The sequence below is a fragment of the Urocitellus parryii genome, chromosome 8 (genome assembly GCF_045843805.1).
Source record: "Urocitellus parryii isolate mUroPar1 chromosome 8, mUroPar1.hap1, whole genome shotgun sequence".
In the NCBI taxonomy this organism is placed as follows: Eukaryota; Metazoa; Chordata; class Mammalia; order Rodentia; family Sciuridae; genus Urocitellus; species Urocitellus parryii.
The window spans coordinates 15,472,711-15,481,378 of NC_135538.1; positions in this window are offsets into that span (position 1 = coordinate 15,472,711).

The window sequence follows — 8,668 nt, forward strand, 5'->3', positions numbered from 1 at the left end:
TACCAGTCGCTAGCATGGGGCCAGGGAGTTATTTAACTTTTCTGGGTCTCATTTCCCCCACCTGTGAAATGGGATTGATGATAATAGCGCCTACCTCCTCCGAGTTGCTGTGTATGATTTAAATAAGACAATGTGCGTAAAAGGCTTAGGAGACTACCCAGCACCTAATAAAACCTACATAAATGTTAGCTATTGTTATTGAATTTTCCCCCTTTATTTGCCTTTATATAGGTATATGGTTAAAAAATTATATTTTTTTGTGCAAGGTTTTGTACACAAAAAGTGGAGCTTATGTTCTATTTTATTTCCCAAACTGACTTTGGAGTGGATTATGCTTAGAATATGTTTACTACGGGCAAATTTGCACTGGGACTGAAACAGATATTTGCCATTTTCAAAACACCTTTGCAGTAGGTCTTGGGATGACCTTGTGGGCTTGACAGGACAGGTTCTAACTGTCTTTGATTAACAGGAAACTGAGGCTGAAGAGTCTTAATTAAGAGAGAGAATCTCCATAATCTGGAATTCACACAAATCATATCTCCATCTCTTTATACTGTTATTAGTTATAGACATGGGGCAGAAACACCTCACTTGGTACAGCATGTTTTGTGCAATAGCACATTAGTCTCCTTTATCCACACAGTTTTGCTTCCACAGTTTTGCTTTACCAGAGATCAACAACAATCTGAAAATATCAAATGGAAAATTGCAAAGACAAACAATTCATAATTTATAAATTTGTACCATTCTGAGTAGCATGATGAAAATTTCTCATTACTCTTCTTCATTCCTCTTGTGATGTGAATCATCTCTTGTCTAATGCATCCACACTGTATACACTACCTCCTACTACCTGTTTTGACTATCAGAACATCTATTGCAATACCACAATATTTGTCTCCAATTAGCCATAAATTTACTCAGTAATTGTCCCAAAGGGCAAGAGTATTAATGTTAGTAATTTTATTATGGTATACTGCTATAATTCTTCTATCTTATTATTAGTTTTATTGTTATTACCTTACTGTGCCTACATAGGTTCGTTTGTAGAGGGAAAAAGTCAAGGTATTTACAGGATTCAGTACTCTCCACAGTTTCAGGCATCCACTGGGGGTTTTGGAATGTATCCTTTGAGGACAAGATAGATGACTGTACCACATTTATGGTCTCTTGCCAATCCTGTGACATGCTTCAGAGAAGCTACTTGGTGATGAGTGTATTCATGCCTGAGGGTCAGGGTTCGGGGGCACCTTGGAGAGGAAGGAAAGAAAACTGGGGTTTCCCTCTCTTCAGGATACAGTGACTTAGAGTAAAGCCATGGAGGAGTAGAGGGATGCCATGAAAAGACTACTCACTTGGAGTTTCCAGTGACTTAAACACTCAGGGGTCACTCCAGAGGAACTAGGCTGCACGAAATAACCACACAAGAGACAGAAATACCTTTTTTTTGGGGGGGTGCTATGACGGCTCCTCTGACCTTAAGGGTCCTCAGAAAGAGAGAGAGAGAAAGAAAGAGAGAGAGAGGGAGAGAGAGAGAGAGAGAGAGAGAGAGAGAGAGAGAGAGAGAGAGAGAGAGAGACCATGCTGACCCCTTTTATTGAGGAGAAGCCATTCAAATGAGGCAAGGGTCAGGTTTCAGGGGGCTGAGTCTAACTTCATGATGTCTGCTGTAAGCAGGTTGACTGACATATAGGAAGGCCACACCCAAGGACAGAGTAAGAGAAGGGGACACACAAAGGGGTTTCCATGGAACATTCTATCCCAAACAGGGCAAGGGGTAATATTATAAAGGAACAGGTGAGCTTAGTTCCACCCATGGGGATGTAGGAAGGCACATCTATGCACAAAGACACATTTGCTCGTCCCTAAAGATAGGGACTACCATCTATGGTTACCTAGACAACCAGATAACAAGGTGACCTACAATGCCACACCAATCAGAAGGGGAGACAAAGCTGGTCACGTACTATGTCAACCTCACTGCAGACTTCACCCCATGCCGGCAGTTTCCCTTGGGCAGAGGACAATTCTGAACTATGGAGCTGTGGTATCTATGGAGTGGTTTTATTTCCTGTCCAGCCCACTCCTCTTCCTGTCACCTTAGCTCAGTAATGAAGTGGGGATAAGAAGTGGAAAGAAGAACAAGAAGCTCTTTGATTGAATCTGTGCATAAAGCATGACTGGGCAACTAGCTCACCTTGCCATTCCTGGTTCACCAATAGGTACACTCTGCCCTTCAGATCACCAGAGTGTGGTCTGCTTGGAATCCCTTGGCCTGACTCACTGAAGGTCTAGTTAAGCCATGTGTGCCCTGCATTTAGCACAGCATTGAACACAGTAGACTTAATTTTTTTTTTTTTTTTGGTTATAGATGAACACAGTACTTTTATTTAATTTATTTGTTGTTATGTGGTGCTAAGGATTGAAGCTAGTGCCTCACACATGCCAGGCAAATGCTCTACCACTGAGCCACAACCCCAGCCCACAGTCAACTTTTAAAGATAGACAGGCAGATGGATGGATGAATGGATGAATGACAGAGTATGGAGTTCTGAAAATACTATTATGTAGCATTGCTTGCTGGTAACATGCTATGCTCCCCTTTAAGGAGAAGAATTCAGTTCCAGAGCTTTCTGAGTAAGGTCATATCTAGTATTAGGAAAATTCTTTTGATGAGAAGTTTTCCCTGTTAAGGTCAAAAAAAAGGGAAACAGAAAACATTTAAGGTATTTATAAAAGAAGGGTTTTAATGCAGTGAACTGCCTGTAAACATGAAGGAAGAACCAAGAATTCAAAAGGAGACAGTGGGTGAAGCAGCCCAGAAGTTAAAGCCACCCCCCCCCCCCAGATGGAGGGCCAGGGGAGGGGGTGTTAGAGATGAAACCGCTGGAGCTGGAGAAACAGCTGTTGCCACAGACCCTGACAGAGAGGAGGAAAAATACAATTTTTTCCCTCCCTTCGGTGTCCAATCCTGGTAGGATCATTGATGGAACTCTGCTAAGAGACTGGGAAGGAAGCTTGCAGCCCCCTCCCCAGCCCTGCAACCCTGGGAGACTGAGCAGGAGAAGGCAAGAAGGGTCTGAGGGCAACAGGCCCAGGCCTGGCCTGTTCTTCAAACTTCTCCCTCTCAAGACAGATTGGGTCTCCCAACTAGACATCTGTAAAAGAAGCATTTTTGCTTTTTGAGATTATTAAACATCTCCTAAAGCATGATATTGTTTCCTTAGACAGAGCCAGTCAGGTAGACACCATAATGCCTAAGGTCACAGAGATTCCAGAAAGTTCAATGACTTGTCTCACAGCTCTAGGGGCAGCGTAGGACACAAGCACAGAGCTAGGCCCTCAGTTCTCAAGGCCGCTTACTAACACAGCTGTGGCTGGTATGGTGTCTCACTCCCGGGTCACCAGTCCATGCACACATGGGAGTCAATGTTTGCAAACTTACAGAGTTTGATGGCTCCATCACGCCCTGCTTTAATTTTACGACTTATGTTGATAACTTTTATGATGTTGATGGTGACTGTACTGAATTTATGATTATACAAGATCACAAAAATCATGTCTACTGGATTATAGGAGTCCTGGAGGAAAAACCCAGGTGGAGTTTAACTTTTTTTTTTCCCTTAAAAAAAAAAAAAAAAGAAAAAGTTTTAATTTTAAATTTGGATTTGTGAGCTTGAAAAGAACAAAATCAAAAACAAAACAAAACAAAGAACTACAGACTATCCTGGCCATGTTAGCGAGCTTAGGGTAAGGGAAGTGACCTATGACAGTCTCATGTAGACAGATGACCAGGGATGCAAGCAGGTGGGATGATGGTTTTCTTCAAATTCTCTGCATCCAGAAATGACCATCAGAATCTGTATTGGAGCTGGTGCTTCTTTCTCCAAAGCCTCTGAGCCAGAAGATTTTAAAAATTAGGAAGCTGAACTAACCTCAAAGAGTGAAAGATACCATGAGAAACGTTCCTGTTTATTATTATCTAGCCGAGCTGGACCTAAATGTAAGTAGGGAATTTAAAACCATCCGAAAATTCTGAGATATTCAAATTATCTGCTGCTGACCTGCAACAAGATCACCTAAACTCTCCATCATGAATCACCTCCTGGGTGAAGGCCTGGTTCAAAAGCAAGTGCAAATTCTTCTTCTATCAAAGATGATATGCATGGTAGAGGATTATCCCAAACATTCTCAGACTGGTACAGTGGGCATATCAGATCTCCAGGGCAAGAAAAAGGAAAAAGGCCCCAAGATGCAAAAAAAAAAAAAAAAAAACCCAAAGTGGTAGGCAATGATCATAGACATTCAAGAAGGAGAAACTTCAACAGCTCATGGTCAAGGGTATCTTTCCACCATTTCTTCTAATTGCCTATCTTGATGTTGATCCACATGCTAAAGTGAGATATGTGTGTAATATGCTTTACAAATGTTGACATTTGAGGAAAAAAATCCTTGAACTTAAACTTAGTGTCAATACACATTGGGGACATAAGCAAAATTCAATATTATGCAGATAGCCTGAACATCTTTGTAATAGAGAACATGCTAAATTATATTCTATTAAAATAAAGCATTGTGGACAGTTTATACCTTTGCGTCACAATTAGCTTTTAGTGAAGTGGATATTAAAGTATTAGGGTACACATTTAGAAGATTTTGAAATTTAGTAGGTTTTTTTTTTTTTTAGCTCTTTTCTTTATTGGATGTATTGAGGGAAGAAATTACTTTCAACTTTATTGCTCAAAAAATGATCACGTTTGGAAGTTTTCTGTAGAAATAATACAACACCCCCTGGAGTCACTTGGACGAGTAAGGGTAGGTGCTTTGGGTTGTCACTATGGAAGGGAGAGTACTGGTATCTAGTGATGGGGTGCCAGGGTTGCTCACCTTTTTGCATGACTGAGATAGTCTTGCACGAGGAGATTGCCACCTTAAACATCAGTAACATCTCCCTACACTCACACTGTGAGCAGTGCCTTTAAATGGGACATCTCAAACTTAAATGCTTTCAGAAGCCAGCCCTGTAAAAATATTTGTTCAGCAGTTCAGAGCTGTCAGGGTGAGGTGCACACCTGGAGGCAAGTGAATTCAAAGGACTCTAAACACCTTTTTGACCAAACAGAAACATCCTTTTAAGCCAAATCCTCCTGAATCTCCAGGTTGCTCCTTGTCTTTCATTTCCAGTTGTTTTTGGGTAAATTTTCAGACCAAAACAGAAGGAGTCATTGCTCTCTCCTCTTCCTCTTCTTCCTCCTCCTCTTCCTTATTTTCTTAAAAACATATATTCAGTTGTCTAAGAAAATACTGAGAGAAAATACTTTGCTCTTTTCTAAGAATTCAAGTCCAAGGATACTAGAATAAAAGAATGCAGTGAGTAGGGAAAAGAAGACCATGTTCACCCATAAAAATTAAATTAACTGTGAAACCATTTTTAACCAGTGAACTGGTGGCAGAGGCCCCAAGCATGTTCCCTTGTTCTTCCAGGTACTGATTGCTACTGGCTTTCAACAACGTCCCAACTCTACATTAAGCACTCTGCTTGCATTACCTTATTTAATTCTCACAACTAGGGGTACTTTCACCATTTTACAAATGAGAGGCTTACAGAACTTAGGTATAAGTGGCCAAGGTCTTTTTTGAAACTATCTACACACACACACACACACACACACACACACACACACACACACATTGGTATACAAATGGTATCAGGAATTGAACCCAGGGGTACTCAACCCCTGAGCCACATCCCCAGCCCTTTTTATTTTTTATTTGAGACAAGGTCTTGCTAAGTTGCTTAGGGCCTTGCTAAATTGCTGAAGCTGAACTTGAACTTGTGATCCTCCTGCCTCAGTCACCTGAGCTGCTGGGATTATGGTTTAAAGCTGCCACTATACATGGTTTTAAACTATATTTTAATTTTAATTGATAGAATTATTATACATATTTATGGCATTTCAACACATGTATACAACATGTAACAGATCAAGGCAGTTGGCATATCCATCATCTCAGACATTTGTCATTTCTTTGTGTTGGAAACATTTGAAATCCTTTAGTTATTTTGAAATATTCAGTTAATGGATGTGCTTTAGGACATTGGAAGTTAGTCCTCTGGTCCAACTGTACCCCTGAACCCATTAACCATCCTTATCTCCCTACACCCTCTCAGTATCTGATAACCCCCAATTTGTTTTCTATGGCCAAGATTTTAGAATCAGTAAGGAGTAGTGTAGGAATTTGGAGCCAAATTCGTAACCCCAAAACTGTCCCGTAAGTACCAAGTGCCAGTGTCAGTACATTCTATGTGAATCATGCACCTTAATCTTTCTATTTTGGTTTCCTTCTTTTATGGCTGCAGGACCACCTGACTTCTTTTGAACCATGGAAAAATGCAAACACATGCTCTGCTAAGAGGGTACTCTACACAACCACAGTCACAATCTTTATCCTCAACTCAAGATCCTACAAATGGGAAGATGTTTTCTTAAATCCTTTGTGATGAAGCCTGCCCTGGTGTCAGCTCATTTGGCAATAAAGCCTCGTCTGCAAAGTTTGGAGACTGGTATGGTTTAAAGTAGTGTTCCCAGAAAGCCCCAGGTGTTAAAGACTTTGTTTGGAAGAACAAGACCTGGTTTCACAGTTAATTTAATTTTTATGGGTGAACTATTAGGAGTTGGTGGAACTTTTAAGAATTGGGTGTAGTGGGAACTCTTTAGATCATTGAGGGTGGGCCTCCTTGGGGCTGGGGTTGGGGGACAGTGGTTGCAGGATCCCAGCCCCTTCCTCTTCTTCTCTTTTGCTTTCCAGCCATCTGGTGAGCAGTTCTGCACTGCCTCACACTCCTGCCATAAGGTGTTGCCTCTCCACATGCCCAAAGCAACAGGGGCAGCCAATCATGGACTAAAAGCTTGAGCACTGGAAGCCAAAATAAACCTCTTCTCTTTATATGTTGATTGTCTCAGATATTTATTATAGTGACAGAGCAAAAATTAACACAGACTATTTGTAGTTTCATTTAAAAATCCTATTTAGTGTGAATTTTCAGTGATTTAACTGTAGGAATATAAAGGTGCTGCCTCAAACTCTTGCAGAACTATTGCATTATGTACGATAGATGTACTACTTACCTTTTAAAAGCCCTTTTAGAAAAGACCTTGAATTGGGAATTGGGAATCTGAAATTTCAAAGAACCAAATTATATTGAATAGATACTATTAAGATTATGTTTTATGAATGGTAAGAAGCAATGGCATATTGATGCTTGTTTAAACCAATTTTCAAGAACTGGTTATTAAAATTTCAGGAATTTTCTGAGCCATGTCAAATTGGTAGTTTGAGATCAGCTGCAATGAGAATATTTACACCACAGATGTTGGCATGAGCTATATACATCAGCCTCTCCTCCCTCCCAACCCCTGCTAGAGCTGGTTGTTCAAAGCTCAGCAGCACACCATTAGAAGAGGCAGGAGATAAGAAAGAGAAAAAATATCACATGCAGTGAGCTCCTCCCATTCCATCGTGCCCAGCAGATGGGAGAGCCAGGCCTCCAGCTCACTGGTCCTAAGGGAAGATCTAGGGAAGAGAAAGAAAATGTTTACCTGGTTTCACTCTTCATAGATGATTTTGATCTTTTTTGTTTTTTTGTCCTGAGAGTAAATATGAGAGTTAGAAAAGAATTGCTTGGTGCATCTAGACTTCAGGAAATGAAGGCTTTGAGAGCTTAGGTCAGTCCTGTGGCCCACGTTTCATTATCAGGAAGGAGCAGCACAGGCCTTTGGAGGAATAAAGAACAAGAAGCTATTAATTTGAGGTACATGGTATTGATGCATCTGTAAGCGCAGTTCCTGTGGCGTGGCTGTAGAATGACCGCTTGAGTCTGCTGCGGGGAGGGGAAGGTGCAGAAATGTTTTGCTGCCACGATGGCTGTGATCCCAGTTCTATAGGGGGTTGTGATGAAGACTAAAATGTGAATTTCCTTTCTTCTCTCTCTTTCTTTGAGGAAGGCATGAAAAATAGTAAAATCAAGATTTTACTGTTCAAGGGTGGATCACTAAAGGCTATTGGAACCATGGTCTCTAGATATTAGGCAGAAACATCACAAAAGTCCAATGACTTGTGCCTCTACAGTGGTCCAGCCAAAGGGGTTCTTGGACTCCTGCTGTCCTCATGTAAGCCCAGCAGGACATTTGGACCTTATTTGTCAGATGCTTGGCAGGGCTTGAGGGAAGAGTGCAGGGGGAGCTCACTTGAACATGAACTAGAACACATTTAGAGGAAAATGGGTTTTTAGTCCCCTGAAATCCTTGTATACTGCTACCTTTATTGGACTTCTGAGTTACCTCGTTCTGCCATCGTTTCTGCATCTTCAAACTTAGCTCTTCCAACTGTGCAGGAGAAAGTTTTGCATTTGAGATCTGATTGTGAGTGTTGTAGAAAGGAAGGAAAAGGGACTGAATCACTGTAGGGAACAAAACGGTCAGCTGAAAGGAGAAAGGACCCGAAATGGCCCTTATTCATTAACGCTGAAAAAAACGGTCTTTGCAACTGTAAATGGCCAGTGTTCTTTCAGGCACAACATCATCTTAGAAATAATTATCTAGGGCCATCAGTAAGGTCTCTGTGACAACTCTAACTTGAAGCTGCAAATCTGGAGACTTGAGAT